The sequence below is a fragment of the Herpailurus yagouaroundi genome, unplaced genomic scaffold (genome assembly GCF_014898765.1).
Source record: "Herpailurus yagouaroundi ecotype Mexico unplaced genomic scaffold, PumYag 190, whole genome shotgun sequence".
Classification (NCBI taxonomy): Eukaryota; Metazoa; Chordata; class Mammalia; order Carnivora; family Felidae; genus Herpailurus; species Herpailurus yagouaroundi.
Window position 1 is genome coordinate 8953031 of NW_024412421.1, and position 16161 is coordinate 8969191.

Here is a 16161-nt window from a genome sequence, read left to right on the forward strand (position 1 = left end):
GAACACCAGGAGTCAGAATCTCCGCGGGCCATCGTGAAGCCTGACCACGGACCGCAGATAGGTAAATGAGAGGCAGAGATTAGACACAGATCATCTGGAGAGAGAGTCTCTCGAAGGCTGGAAGACCCCACAAGCTCAGGAAGGTTCACTGGCCCTGGACAGCAGCGGGTCAAAGGGTAAAGAGTGCAACAGCACGTTCCTTGAGATTACCCCCTGGATTACCTACCCACTCACCACTAAGGAATGAACCTTTCCACCAATTCGGGGAGAAAGACAGTTTCATTAGCACAGAATGGCACCCACAGCACACACAGCTCAAGCCTCCCCAGATGCAAAGCCAAGACCACTGCGCAGACAAACATCCTAGCTAAGTATGGACACAGGGCACAATCAGGGATGTGAACACACAGACGGCCTTTCCAGCTCCTGAAAAAACACTGCTCACCTTTTGAAATCGCTAATATGGACAAGCCGGTCATTCCAGAGACTGACAGTCTCCACTGGCCCCCGTTACCTGAAACCAGAGACCCACTACCACGTAGAAGGTATAAGTCACTACAGAGGCAATTAACTGCTTACCTCCATAGTTAAATGCCAACATGCAGGCCTTTGTGCATGGATGTCTTAACTCTTTCAGCAGGGGAAAAACTCTCTAGTCCTATTTTCTCCCCAAGCCTAGGGGTTATTCAGGAAGCCAGCTTTAGCGACTTGTACACAGAGGCTAATTTGTACAGCCATTGCCTAAAACTGGAGGTGGGGAGGGTGGGGGGGGGGGGAGGTGATGACCATGGCGCGTCAAGCACGTTGCTGGAGACAGTCAGCCATTGAATTCGACCTTAATATTCTAGTCCATGAGCCAGCACTTGCACCAGAGCCTGATTTAAAAAAAAAAAAAAAAAAGGCAGGAAAAACCCACACACATTCTTTCAATTTCTAAAGGGAAATTTGACTCGAGCTGTAGAACAAAGGATGAAGAAATAGAAGTAAAAGAAAATCAAAGAAAAAGTGATTTGGATTCAAGGGGATCAGATGTTTCATTTATTGCAGGTTGGAGACCTTCAATCAGTCAAATGAAAGGAACATTTGTATTAAAATACCTACGAGGCAGAGAGAAAGCCTTGATCGGGCACGGGAGAGTAAAGTTACAGCAATCTTGCTGAGAGATATGAACCCACCTTCGAGGCTATCTGTTCCCAATATTGGAGGTTTTCTGTGTTACAAACCTGAGATGAAAGGTAGTTGTTTGAACGTCTGGGTCTGGAAGCCAGACGCTGAAATTAGCAGCGCTCTCGAAGTGCATGCTGGAGGGACAGGGAGCCCAGGAGGGGGGTGCAAATGGAGTTGCTTGATGAAAATGAAAAAATGCTAATGTAACACTGAGGGCCCAAGTCACCTAGGCTGGCAGGGTGTGGACGGGAATTATGACAACACCTTCTATCAGGTGGGAAGGGGCCGGGAAGGAGCACTAGACTAGGAGTCGGCAGACCTGGGTTACAGTCCCTTCTCTGCCCCTAGGATGATAGCTCCATGATGGCGGGACTTGGCCTTTTTGGTTCACAGTCCCAGGCATATAGATTGTATCCCATGGACACACATCAAACAAACAGATGAATGAATAAGTGAATGTGACCTTGGGTAAACCCTTCTCCTTTGGGCCTAAGTCTTGCAAGCATGAGAGGGTTCGACCAGCTCCAGGTTTCCCCAGTGGGATGGACACCATGATGGTCGTCCATGATGGTCGTCCATGATGGTCATCACTACTTTTGAATTATCTTTTGAGCTTTCTGATTCCCAGGAAGAGAAAGTCTCAGTCCAAAGGCACTGTGACTTTAACCCCTCTCTTCTGTTTCGGAACCTCTTTTCATTATTATAAGAGGGGAGGGCTCGAGTTCCCATCCCCTCCATAAGGCAGGGCACGATTTCTTTCCTTTGCCCTTATTTTTACAGTTACCTATTGATGGCAAGCAATCATCGGTTTCCCTTTACAGGACTGATTTTTTAAAGATTTCTTTGTCAGAAAAAAAGTATGTGAGTAAAGTCCACACGAATGGATGTAAAGAGAGGATAGTTGGATGACAGAAATAACGAATGGTTCAAGAGGGATACAGATAAGGCAGACCTCTTGGTGGTGAGACTCGAATGTCTTGGGTTTGGAAAAAACTGTCCCAGTTGATCTCCGAGGTCCCTCCTGGCAACGCTGGCCTCTGGTTTGTACCACCAGCTCTCTCCAGTAGAGGCAACTGTAGCTTGAACTGTAAGAGGACAGATCTGTTCATTCAGGAAACGTCTGTCAAGGGCTTACTGTGTGTTCACTGCTGTTCTAGGTACTGGAGACAGAGCAGGGGGGAACTAAACCAAAAGATCCTTGTCTGAGGAATGTCTAATGGTTTACGGCAGGACAGGGACTAGGTGAAGCAAATGAGGCACGAGGGTGCAAAATTTATGAACTTACCCACTGTCAGGGTCATGTGCACCTGGTCCTAGCCTGAGGAGAGTGCCCCGTCCTGATCACAACTTGACATAGGTCATCCTTACAGAAGTCACAGAGTCTGCCTGTGGACTTCTTCTGCAGCCCCGGAATCAGGGATGCCCTACTGCCTCTATGGGATGGCCTTGGTGCCTGAGTCCTTGGGCATAGGAGTCACGGTGTAAGAGGGTGAAGGAGGGGGTCATTTGCGCCTTAAAGCTAGGAGTCTTTACTTCCACCGGAAAGAGTATGTGCTCTCTCTTTCTCCAAACACCAGGCCTGCTCCAGCTTCCATTTGCTGCGTTAAAGCCATAACTATATAATCATGTTCCTCTATGAGGGAAAATACCAACAATGCAAGCCTAATACTATGTAACAGCTGTCCTCCTACCCCAGTGTGGGGATAACCTTGGGGAGTGGTGGGGAGTGTGGCAAACTGAAGGGAAGAGCCTGCACAATGTCTCCAGATCTGAATTACCAAAAGAAACAAGAAATTCAGGGGTGCCTGGGTGTCTAAGTTGGTTAAGCATCTGACTCTTGATTTTAGCTCAGGTCATGATCTCACGGTTCATGAGATCGAGCCCCACTTTGGGCTCTGTGCTTGGGACTCTGACTCTCCCTCTCTCTCTGCCCCTCCCACTCACATGTCCTTTCTCTCTCTCTCTCTCTCTCTCTCTCTCTCTCTCTCTCTCTTAAAATAAATTTAAAAAAAAACAAAAGAGGGCGTCTGGGTGGCTCAGTCAGTCAAGCGTCTGATTTCAGCTCAGGTCATGATCTCACAGTTTGTGAGTTTGAGCCCCGCATAGGGCTCTCTACTCTCAGCACAGAGCCCGCTTTGGATCCTCTGTCCCTCTCTCTCTCTGCCTCTCCCCCACCTGAATTTTCTTTCTCTCTCTCTCTCTCTCTCTATTTCTCAAAAATAAATAAAACATTAAAAAAGTTAAAGAAACAAGAAGAAATTCAGACTTAGTGTAAAGTCTTTCCATTTCTATGTGGGCTCCAACTTATAAATGACTATGTGGGCCGAATACATGCTTCGTACAATGTGAATGTCAAGTCTCCTGAGAAAGGCAAAGCTGGTGAAAAAGGTCCCTCGGGATCTGGTCTAAGATCATTGTGTGATCTAGGACAAGTGCTTGGGTTTCTCTGTGCCTTGAATCCAAAGCTATAAGAAGAACATAAAAAAAATCATTTATTCTTTCTTCAACATTTAGTGACAATATCTGTATATTAAACACTGTGCCAGATGGTGAATGTAGAGATGAAATCAACAGCTTGTCATCGAGACAGAGTCAGAAGCAGTGAGCTCTCGGTCCATGAGATAAGCACTGCCGTGAAATAGGAACACGGGAGTGTAGAGGGAAGCCCGGAGTTCTGCCTGGAAGAGACAACATTTCAGCCAGCTGAACGTGATTCTCCCGGCAGCGAAGGCAGAAAGAAAATGACTTTTCCTTGATTCCCAAGATCTTTTATACGTTCAAAACACACGCATGTGCACCCACAGGCTGTAGATTGTGCAAATTGATACCCCCCCCCCACTGCAGCTGTCTTTTGCATATTAATTACTTATCCACATGTAAAACCAGAATCATTGGTTTTTGCACCCCCCCCCCCCCAGCCCCGTCTGTCTTACTGGAGCCAACAGTGCCTTGGAGCCCAGATTAGGCATTTCTTCCTCTCTCTCGACCTTCACGGGCAACCTGCAGAAGCATCCCTCGTGCCAGCCTGTCCTGAACCTCCAAACCGCTCCCTTCCGGCCCCCGAGACCCACAGTCATGCCGCCACCATTCCATTCGGCCTTTGCCTGCCGTGTGGATCGTTGCTGTTACCTTCTTTCTGTTGCTTCTGTCTCTCTTCTAATCAATACATTGCTGTTTCCCAAACGCAGATCTGACAGCATCATCTGTGGCTTTAAACCTGCAACAGCTCCCGGGGACCTCAGGACAAAGTGGACCAGGGCGTCCCTGGCCCTCGGCACTCTCGCCCTGCCTACCATCCATTCCTCACCATCCCTAAAATAGATGCTCCAGGAACCTGCCGCTCCTGCCTCTCCCCAGAACGTAGCTGGCACCGTCCTACCTCGGGGGTGTGCCACAGGCTCTTCTCACTCCCTTATGTGACTTACCTGCTGTGTTTAGCTGTGGACCCGTGACCAGGCTCAGGCACTCCCTCCTGGGGAAGCCTATTCTGGCTGTCACCACCCCCCCACCCCCGCCCGCCACTCCGTCCCATAGGCACGGCAAACAGGGAAGGCTGAGCCAGAGAGTTAAGACCACGAGGGAGGTGGAGTCTGGAAAGTCAGACAGACACAGGCCTCAACCCTGAAAGTCATTTTTGCCCAAGCCTCCATCGGCAGAACCCTGTCACTGAGCGTGGAGACCTACCCGCAGAAAGAAAGAGAAGCAATTTGGCGCGTTGGAAAAAGGCCCAGGGCAGAAGAAATGAAAAGCCACCAGTTGGCAGGAGATGCTATAGAGGTTGAGTGGCAAAGCCAGATCAAATGGGAGGTTGGGACGTTTCTGGGACGCATATGGGCCCCAGCCCTCAGCAGGCTGACACTTGCTTCCCAAGGGCTCAGACAGCCACACGCAGGGCCTCCTTCTTGGCCAACAGACGGGGAGGGGGCCACAGGCAAGGCCGACTCTGGGCTGTGGCTCCTGGGCTGGTCATCTCGAGGCAGAGCAGGCTCATGGCTGTGTCTGCATCAGTCACCAGGGAGGAGACTAACATCCCCAAGACGGGTATCCCCGTCTCTGTCTTGAACATCCGAACCTTCTCCCCGTAGAGTCCGGTCTCAAACTCGGCCGCCAAAATGTCACCTGGTAGGGACAGGACGAGCACGCCGTGGCCACTGCAGGCCGGCACTCTGTGCAGCTTTTCCTAGAGACATCACGTATGGGAATTTTCATGGGAAACCTTCTGTCGTTAAAATGTTTGCTCAGTTTTTATAAAACACCGTACAGTGCAAAATAAAGACGGCCACCGCTGTCCGAGCTCAGATTAAGCTCATTCATTCAGACCAAATAAATATGGCCCTGAAGTCTGCACCATTACTCCCTCTCTTCGGCTGAGAATTAAGATTCTGTCACTGAGTCGGACTTTTCTTAACATCTAGGTATTCGGCTGTGCAAAGACAGAACTTCAGTAGCCAACAAGATTCATGACTGTCTCTCTGGGCGTTCCTTGCGGATCTGTATTTTCATCTGAGAGCAGGGTCCGGATCATTATTTTTTGTTTGAATTTTAAGGACCAGAGGCGCTCTGACACCTGGCTAGGCTGGATTCCCGGCCACAATTTTACAGTTCAGGGAACTGAGGCCCAGGGAGGAGACAGGCTTCTTGGGCCCCTGGTGCCGCTTGGGCCGGTTAGACCCTCGGCAACACCCCCCCCCACCCTGGGGTCCTCCTCCATCTACACTGGCCTTGCACACCTCGGCTGTGTTTATACAGCCTGCACACCCGCGCTGGTGTGTTTGTGTTTTCCCTGGTCCTGGAGGGAAAGCACACCAGGTGGCCAGATGTGGCGGGCTCCGGGCAGCCCGCGGAAGTGGTCTGCCCGCAATGAGAAGCAGGCCCGGGCTGGGCTGTAATCTGGCCTTCTCATCAGGCCGCCTTTCCGCCCACGGCAGATAAGAGGCCGGCGTGGAGGGAACTGACGCACAGTCACGCACCGCAGGAGGGGCCTCCTCTGTGGTCTTTCATCTGTGGCCTTTGACAAGCCTGGCCTCCCCCTCTTAGGTGGGAGCAGAGCCCCGGGACCCCTCCGCGCCATGTGTGAGGGAGCGGCGTCTACCTGTGCTGGGTCCCTTCCTTCCCTTTCTCGGGGACCCCCCGTTTCCTGGGGGATCTGCTGCAAAAAAGCACCTGAAATCTGCAATTCTCCTTTATGGCCAGCTCCTGCGATTCTCTGGGGAACCTGCAGACGTGAGGGGACGCCAGACTCAGAGGCATGAGGTTCTAATGGTGGGGTCGCAGGCTGTCGGGCCGGGAGGGACTGCTGGGTTCATGGCAGATGATAACCTCTTCAGGGACCCCTTGCTCCAGCTTCTGGTAAAGTTGCCTCGAAGCAATAGGGGGCTCGGGCTCTCGGCATTGCTCGTCCCATGTGTCCTGTGGATTCCCCTGTCAGCTCAAACCCTGCTACAAACCCCCCTATATTCCCTTTATTATTTTTTTTTAATGTTTATTTATTTTTGAGGTGGGGAGGGGCAGAAATAGGGGGACAGAGGATCTGAAGCGGGCTCAGTGCTGATAGGGGGCTCGAACCCATGACGGGCGAGATCACGACCCGAGCTGAAGTCAGACGCTTAACTGACTGAGCCACCCAGAGGCCCCTTACATTTAAACCCTCCCCCCCCCTGGGGGGGGGGGGGGGGCCCCGAAGGGGGGGGGGATAAAGAGCCTACTATGTGCTGAAATCCTGCCGACGGTCACCTACCCCGTGCAGTGGCTTTCATTATTCCCATTTTGCAGCGGGAGACCCTGAGCTCCTCTCCTTCTCTCCACTCCCCTGCTTCCAAGTCTTTCCCCTCCCGTGCACGCCTCCTTTCCCGCCTCGGTGTCCCCTTTATCTGCTACATCTGAGCAGGTCCGGGGGACCTGCTGCATGCTCACTGCTGTCACACAGATGCGAGGCCGCAGGCCCGGAGTCCGTGTCACCACGGGGCTCCACACAGAGGACTTGGTGCCTGGCCTCGCAGCTCCAGAGGGTTCCCCGGGGGGGCGGAACGCGGCTCAGCCGCCTGGGAGGGAGGAGTCCCAGCCCTGGAGACAAAGAGAGCAGGGGTGTCTCTGCTGGGCTGGGCCACCTCACGCTAATGGAGGCGCTTCTGTACCCATCAAATGGCGGCTGTACTCACTACTCTACCAGCATAGGGTTGTGGCCAGGATGAACTGAGACAACGTAGCGTTTGGAAACGTACAGACACGACACATGACACCCGGCATGCTTTTAGATGATACTCAGACAAGACATTAGATAGCACTGACTCACACAGTGAATACATTATGGCTCTTTTCAACTTCCTTTGGCCCCTACCAATTACATCAAGAAAGCCTCTGATGCTGGTGCGTCTTTAGCAGCCAACACGTGGAGATTATTTCTGTGGTTCGCTTTGTGTCTTAACAAAGAGCGAGTATGCATCGGTCTCTGAGTCTATTCAGGCAGCAATACGAAGGTAGAATTTAAGAAATATTTTCCTTTGATGGAAGCGATTGGTATGATTTCGGGTTTTGTATTTACAGTAGTGAGATAGAATTTGCTCTGTAAGTTAAGTAGATCTAAGTCTTAAAAGTAGGTCCATTTCAAGGGGAAAAAAAAAAAATCACTAAGTAGATAAGTTGCAGATACGGCCACATCTACAAAGGGAATCACAAGTGGTGGAAGTTCTGGAATCACCGAGATAATCCACGTCAAGGGGTTGGCAGAGTGATTACGATTGCTGTTTTTGGTGTCGGTTCAAGAGGTGCCACGGCATGGATCCTGAGACAAGGGACGCGCTCCAAACCCAGACCCTCTCCCCCAACCACTCCAGCACCAGGACTCAGACCGAAGAAGAAACAGACAGCCCCTCGTGCCGGTGCCAGGGTGCTAAGACCCAGGCACTGTGGCCTCAGCTCTCCAGCATGCTCTCTCTGTGCCTCAGTTTCCTCATCGGAAACAGGGGGCTGAAACTGGATGGCCCTTCCCACTCTGAGGGTCAGACAATCCCTGCTTGTCTAGTGCCTCACTTCTCTCTGACAAGTTCAAAGCCACAGTCTCCAACGAGACGTGATCTCCACATACTGCAGCCCCGGGCTCCTAAGGAGGAACATCACTAAGAGAAAGAGGTCTGATGCAGAAGATCTCTGGGGTCAGACAGGTTCAGCTCTCTGAGCCTCAGTGCCTCGTCTGCAAAATGCTGTCTCTGATAATACCCAACAAAAGGGAGTGGAGACCTCACCCAGTCACCCTGAGATGTATGTCAGTCGTGCATGGACACAGCGTTAAGTAATAGTGACTCGATTTTCTCTGTTGCACACGAGGGAAGTCTCGGTTTGGTACTTATGTGGCTCTGGCACTTGCCAAATAACCCTTGACGTAGGCAGACAGCAAGGCCTTGGGCTCGCTGACAGGTAGCAGGGTCCATCTGGGATGTAAGGAGCATGCTTAGCGGGACAGGAGGACCATAGCCTCAGGTGAGCCCTGGGAACAGAACAGAGGCCACGGGGACAGTGACATTTGAGCCGGGCCCTCGAGAGGGTAGAAGTATTCCTCCAGGCAAAGTAGGTGTAGAACAGCATACAGGCGTTCAGAAGGGTGACTCCCCCCAGAATCAGGGGGTCTTAGCCTCGCTTGTGACGAAGACCCCTCCAGTGAGGCCTATGCGCCCCTTTACAGGAAATGTCTTTTTTTTTTTCAGTGTGATATGAAAATATCTGTATTGTTCCCGTGGATTTTTAAACAATTGTGATAAGATACAGTTCATGAGTTCGAATCCGACATCAGGCTCTCTGCTGTCAGCATGGAGCCAGCTTCAGATCATCTGTCCCCGCCCCCCCCCCGCCCCTCCCCTGCTCGCGTGTGCTCTCTCTCTCTCTCTCTCAAAAATAAATAAACGTTAAAAAAAATTTTATGGGGCGCCTGGGTGGCTCAGTCGGTTAAGCGCCGACTTCGCCTCAGGTCACTATCTCGCGGTCTGTGAGTTCGAGCCCCGCGTCGGGCTGCTGCGGAGCCTGCTTCAAATCCTCTGTCCCCCTCTCTCTGCCCCTCTGCCACTCGTGCTCTCTGTCTCAAAAATAAACATTTAAAGAAAGTGTTTGTAAATTGTGATAAAATCTACAAAGTTTGCCATTCTAACCAGGGTTAAGCATACCGTTCGTGGCCTTACGTACACAGTTGTGCAAACATCACTTCCATGCAGAGACTCTGTCCCATCAAACACTAACTCCTCCCTCACCCCTCTCCCCCCAGCCCTCGCACCATTCTATTCTCTGTCTCTGTGAATTTGGCTCCTCTAAGTGTCTCATCTGAGTGGGACCGAATAGCTATGTGTCCTTTTGTGCCTGGCTGACTTCCCTTAGCACCATCCTTGGGTTTTATTACAAAATAAATTCTCACAAGCATACGGTAAAAACCAGGACTACAAAGAAAACAAACTCTGAGTCCAAATAATTTTACAAAGATAGGGAAATCCGTGTGCTTTTATTAACTTTTTTTTAATTTTTTTTTTAATGTTTTATTTATTTTTGAGACAGAGAGAGACAGAGCATGAACGGGGGAGGGGCAGAGAGAGAGGGGGACACAGAATCGGAAACAGGCTCCAGGCTCCGAGCCATCAGCCCAGAGCCCGACGCGGGGCTCGAACTCACGGACCGCGAGATCGTGACCTGAGCTGAAGTCGGACGCTCAACCGACTGAGCCACCCAGGCGCCCCTTTATTAACTTTTCAAAAACACGAGGGAGAGGTGGGGCGAGTAGTTACAAATTCAAGATAGTACTGAGCCGGCTTCAAGATGTCCTCTGACAACTAGAACATGGTATTAAATAGCTGTGACTTCTACTGGTGACAAGGGTCACAAGGAGTGCTGATACAATTGTGGTTGGGTGCCTGCCTTCAGAACTGAAGGAAATGTCAACTTGCAGTTAGAAATCAGCGCCCAGACAACATGTGTGTGCACGTGTGTGTGTGTGTGTGTGTGTGTGTGTGTGTGAATTTTTCCCGCGCAAGCTCACAGGCTCCTGGAAATCCCCCCATGGATCTTTCAAGGAGCTTCTGCTCCATGAAATCCAAGTTAATGAGCCCCACCCTGGGAAGGGGCATTTTATTTGTAAACGTCAGCTTATTTCGTCTTGGCTCAGAGGTGGGGCAGAGCCAGACTGTCCCCGCTTCCACCTGACCTCAGAAATTGACCCACTGGCATGGCCAGTGGGCTGGTTTCTGGACACCAGACAACCTTCCTTAACTTCCCACCCGCCCCCAGGCACCATGTTGCTCTGAAAGCTGTTCCTTTTAAGCCTTGTGGCTCATTTCCATTAGTTGGGCAGCAAAGCACCCCATGATGATGGGGTGGCTGACACATAGGAGACCCCCCCCCGCCCCCGCCCCGAGTGTAGACGGTGGTATTCTCACCGACAGAGGAGACGCGCTGCCTGCTTCTTAGTGGTTGTTTTATTTTGCTCATCTGCAAACAGGCTTTGGATCGCCAACCTTTAATTAAAATGCAGTGTTTGGGGTTTTTTTTTTTTGTTTTTTTTCCAAAAGCAATGTGTTCTAATAAATACCATCTGAGCTGGGGCGGGGGTGCCACAGAAATTATAACTGCAGACGAAAAACCATGAGACTTGCAGCAGGCTAACCATGAAGGCCTTCTGGAAGGGAATAGTTTCCATGTGCTTTGGAGAGAAGGACACGCCTCGTGGACCGTGTTCCCTGGCTTCAAAGCCAAGCCACTGGGCCATGGGTTCTGCCTTCTTGAGTGGAGGGAGGACAGGGAGAAGCAGGGTGTTGGCTTAAATGACCCCTACCTTGGCATTGCCACTTTAGAATCAAGAAGGTACAGCGAATGAGGTGACCGCAGGTGAGACCCGTTGGCTTTGGAGGAGGGAGTCCCCAGAAAAGAAAAACTTTCTGCAGACCAACATGTCTCAGTATCCCTGTGACCACCCCCTTGCCCCTCGCCACTTAGAGCTGCCGATAAAAAGAAGGTGTCCAGTTAAATTTGAATTTCAGATGAATAATGAATAATTTTTTAGTGTGTCCCATGCAATATGCTAAAAATATACAAAGACCGTTCTCGTTGTCTATCTGAAATTCAAGTTTAATGGAGTGTCCTGTATTTGTTTGCTAAACCTGGCAACTCTACCCCCACTCAAAGAAGATTCTGGGGCCTCTCCTTATAAAGAAATGCTGGGCCAGCCTGGGACATATTGAGGTCAGCTTAGAGAGATCTTTAGAGCCAGCACAGTGGTCAAGAACGTGAACTTGGGAGTCTTAAAAACTTAAAGGGGCTTCCACCTCAGGGCAGTCGCCACCTAGTGGGTTGATCTTGAGAAGGTTCCTTGACCTCCCAAAGTCCCACGTTTGTCCTCTGCAGAATGGGGAGACTGAAAACCAAGGCTGATATTCAGCCATATCCAATGGTACAGCCTGTATTCGTTGTTTAAAAATGAGAGCACCTCAAGGGGCGCCTGGGCGGCTCAGTCGGTTAAGCGTCCGACTTGGGCTCAGGTCATGATCTCACGGTTCGTGAGCTCGAACCCCCCATCAGGCTCTGTGCTGACAGGGCGGATCCCGGGGCCCGCTTCGGATTCTGTGTCTCCCTCTCTCTCTGCCTCTCCCGTGTTCATGCTCGGTCCTGTCCCTCTCTCTCTCAAAAATAAATAAACATTAAAAAAAACTAGAGCACTTCTCAGGCCAGTTGCTGAACATTCCAAACACCCTCCAACGCCCTCCATCTTGCCAGCCCCCGGCTCCTCCCCGTCCTCCCCCAAACTCCACCTCTTGTCATCTTGCAGTGGGTACCTGGTGCAAACAAGGGCGTCCACTGCTCTGCCAGTGTCTTTCTGATTGGCAGGGGTCATGGTTTATGGATCTTTGCATAGATTGACTACCACTCTTGGTAGGAATACCCACCTTGAAAGGTTGTTGTAAGGGTTAAATGAAACGATGTAGAAGAACTGAGTGATGCAGGACCCGGCCCAGAGATGTCTCTCTCTCTCTCTCTCTCTCTCTCTCTCTCTCTCTCTCTCACACACACACACACACACACACACAGACTCTCGCGTGCGCAGTGAATGAATGAATCCATATGCTGATTATAAGAAAGAGCCTTGGTTTTCGTGTTTTCTTTGTACATAAGCAAAGTTCTCTCTCTCTCTCAATCTACACACACACACACACGCACATATATATATAGACACACACATATGTGATGCGTGTGTGTTAGAATCATGAATTGCATCGCCTTTAAGAAATCATTCAGAGGGGCGCCTGGGTGGCGCAGTCGGTTAAGCGTCCGACTTCAGCCAGGTCACGATCTCGCGGTCCGTGAGTTCGAGCCCCGCGTCGGGCTCAGGGCTGATGGCTCAGAGCCTGGAGCCTGTTTCCGATTCTGTGTCTCCCTCTCTCTCTGCCCCTCCCCCGTTCATGCTCTGTCTCTCTCTGTCCCAAAAATAAATAAACGTTGAAAAAAAAAAGAAAAAAAAAAAGAAATCATTCACATCATTCTAGTTCCAATTCGGTTCCTTCCATTTTACACAGAGGAAAACTGAGATCTTGCTTAATTTACCCACTTATCTAAATACGGCCAACTGCACGCATTGGAGGAGAATTGTTCTTGAGGAATCACGTGGGAAGATTCTTTGCTCAAAACTGTCCCTTTTATCCAGCCATTAGCATTGTATCCATCTTTTAAACTCAAACAGGTTCAGCAAGGTATTTCTCAAAGCTCTCCTTAAGCTAGCAATGACCCAGGGTCATCCTGAGGGACTCAAGTGCTAGGCTGACAGGGAGGGGGGTGGTCGGAGGGAGATTCTCAAAGAAGCTGAAACTTTAAAACTTTGTGACAGGCGGGCTCTGCGTTAAAATGTCCCACTGTGACAGTCGTACGTTTGTGTTGCTGCGTGTGTTATGCTACACAAAGCTAAAGGGTTTTTCAGCTGGGTGGTTGGAAATGGTTTTCACAGATCTGTGAAGCACGGATGGTAACGCAAAGCCTCAGAGTGTCCATGGGCAACAATGTAGCGGGGACTGTATGTGTTGGTATAGACAAATTGGATCCGCCACTTGGGTGAGCGCCAGCTGTGGGAGCTCCACATCCCTTGCCTTTGGAGACCTGCTGTCCTCCTCTGCTGTCTGTTACATTCAGCCCACCTACGTGTTATTTTGGGGACGCTGGTAAGAGCTCAGCAGTTGCTGGGGATCCATTTGACTGCTTTCTCCAAAACAAAACAAACACAACCTCGCATAACTTGATTGGCTCAGTGTGGAAGATCAGAGTCTAAGGAAACGAAGGAAATGTCTAGAAAAAACAGGGGGATGAAATCCTGGCGACTTCTTCTAATACCAATATTGGTGACTTAGTAATTACCAGCGGATGATCAGTAAAAGGGGAAAGAGTTTCCTACCAAGGTCTAATTAGTTTCATTGTCTTTTCTCCAAGTTCCATTGTATTCCACGCTACCCATCCATCGGCTGCCGGTTTTAATTAATTTTGCACTGCATTCAAAGGTTTTGCTTTTGTGCCTCTCTGTTTGATTTAAATTCCTTTTTGCAGATAAATAAATAAATAAATATCAAAGCTAATGAGGCTCTGAAGATTTGAGATGTAAATATCATATGCAGATTCTTTTTTGGGTCCCAGCTCAGCGGAAGACCAAAAATAACACTTGGAAGTTTGATTAAGAAATCTCAGGCTCCCCTTTCCACGGCTCCCTCCAGACAATCTTTCTGCTGGCAATTTCGGTTATTTGACAAAAAAATCATGCCCTTCACACTCAAAATCCCAGAAGCAAGTTCCTTTCAAGAGCTCAAACGGGCGTAAGATTGTGCTGAGCTATTACTTAAGATCTGTATCCCGCTGACTGATTTGTGTCTATCCTGAGAGGGTTCTATCTACGTGTGTGTGTCTGTGCCCGTACAGACTCACGTATCTTTCCTACACACACACTCACAAATGCACGCACCACAGACACGCACACTCACACACAAGTTCTGCACACACAGACACACACACATTCTCCCACACGTGTGACACCTGTATCATGCTTTGGCCAAGGAAGGTTTCCCGTTTCAAACTTATGTCTTCAACATCCCCCCCAAAGACACCTCTGCAGGACATCCCGGGGGCGGGGGGGGGGAGGGGGAAGGGGCCCTCCCCCCGAGGCGCACACAGGGCTGCAGTTATTAAACTGTATCCAAAGCGCTCTTGCATTGTGCAATCTGCTTCCACCCCCGATATTTGTATCCTTTACCAAGAAAGTCTGATTCATTTCCCAGAAATGTTCATCTGCTATTAATCTTTCAGGATACAGTTAGTGTTATGATATTTTCAGATATTGTTTTCGGGTGGCGGGGGGAGGGGAGGGCGGATTTCGCCGGGCTGTCCCCTGGTAGTTTGTGAGATTACTCAGTGCTTATAAGCAGCTCAGAATTGTGTGACAGCATTTCCATGCAAGGGACTTACAATCATGTTTCATTAATTCGACGTGAATGAAGCCTCATTTCTGGCCTTGAGGAGCTTAAGATTTATGTGAAATTAATAACAGAACAGATGTCTTCACAATTTGGTTCCTCTGGAAAAAAAAAAAAAAAGGAACCTGATTACTTTGAAAACTTCAATGCTTTTAAAATGCAGACCCAGGGAGTTTTTACTCGGGGGTAAAGAGTTATGCCTTGAAACTGTCCACATCGCAGAACTAAATGGAATTTAAATGTCAGATTTATATTAAATAGTCATAGTCCCCATTATGACATATAATAAACAACAGCTTATTACTTTCATTAATAAGATGTGTTGGACATTTAAACTAAAGCTTCCGAGATAAAGCCCGCACCTCATAAGCGGGAGACACTGGGGAGGTGTGAGAAATATACAAGCAGCCTGGTTTTTAGCTTGGTTTCTGATAATTTAATCATTGATTCCTCCTAGGAAAACAAAATGCATCTGTACTCACACGAAACTCACCGCTTCATAAAGGAGTTGAGTCATCTCCCGCAGACAACGTGTGCCGGGGGCCAAATGCTCTCCATTTCACAGGACATTTTAAGTCTTGCCTCTTTATTTTATTTTTTCCTCTTTTGCCTGAGATCCTTTTCCTTTATCTGGGCTTCTGGAGGACTACGTGCCTCTCCAGCTGAATTTTAACACTCCTCGGGGCTCCAGTGTGGCTGCGCACCAGTGGGGGCTGGGTTTTCACTTCCCAAAGTCCAAAGAGGGCGAGTGTGATGGAAAGATCCCCCAAGGGGAAAAGGCCAAGGGGCAAGGGGGCGGAAGCGAGAGGGCTGAGACCCCCACCCTCTGTCTGCGAAGCAGGGTAATGAGGTTTGCAGGGGGTGGAAGGTGTCAAATGGCAAAGCCCAGAGTTAACTATTAGGTTCCAGAATCTGTTCCCTGTAAAGCCCTGTGATGGCCTTTTTCTCTATTCCAAACAACCGTGAGGCCTGGAACCTGGGACCTTCTCCACTTTCCCCATGGAGAAAACGAGAACCGTGAGCCAAATAATCTGAAAGCCCCTCACTTTCACAAGCTCCGTCTACTCTGATTGTTGGCTTTTTCCTGGTCGATCCTTGTTCTCTTCTCTTCCCTCCCAGGTTGGTGGGGGGGGGGGGGGATCCCACAGTCCAGTCGTCTCTGCTGATTGACCATCTGACGATGGTCCAGAGCTCAAAAAGGATGTGACTTGCCCCAGCAGTGCCTAAGGGTGTGTGGGCACGATGTGTTCGGCCCTCTGTCCAAGCTATGGTTGGTAGCTCACAGCTCGGGGAGACGGAGGTAGCCGGGAACGACTCGAGGAGCCTCCCCGCAGGCCGCCACAGCCCTCACCACCTCCTATGAAAAGAGGATTGTCCAAACTGTCTCTACTCTTGGGTGGTATCGGATTGTGAACCCACAGCAAGGGGCAGGCTCCGTGCAAGGGAGCAGAGGCCACTGTCACCCCAGGGGTGCATACCGATGGCGCTGTGGGGCAAGGCCGGACCTTCTACCCCTTCAAGG

The 16161-nt window shown here is 49.9% G+C and overlaps 1 long non-coding RNA gene across 1 annotated transcript; it reads right to left on the reverse strand.

The window, feature by feature from the left end:
* Window positions 1-14677: 14677 nt before the first annotated feature.
* On the reverse strand, window positions 14678-15435 carry LOC121010019 (uncharacterized). The gene is made up of 2 exons (XR_005780969.1): window positions 15133-15435; window positions 14678-14740 (listed from the first exon to the last, which is right to left on the reverse strand). It is a non-coding gene; the product is annotated as an uncharacterized LOC121010019 (long non-coding RNA).
* Window positions 15436-16161: the final 726 nt, after the last annotated feature.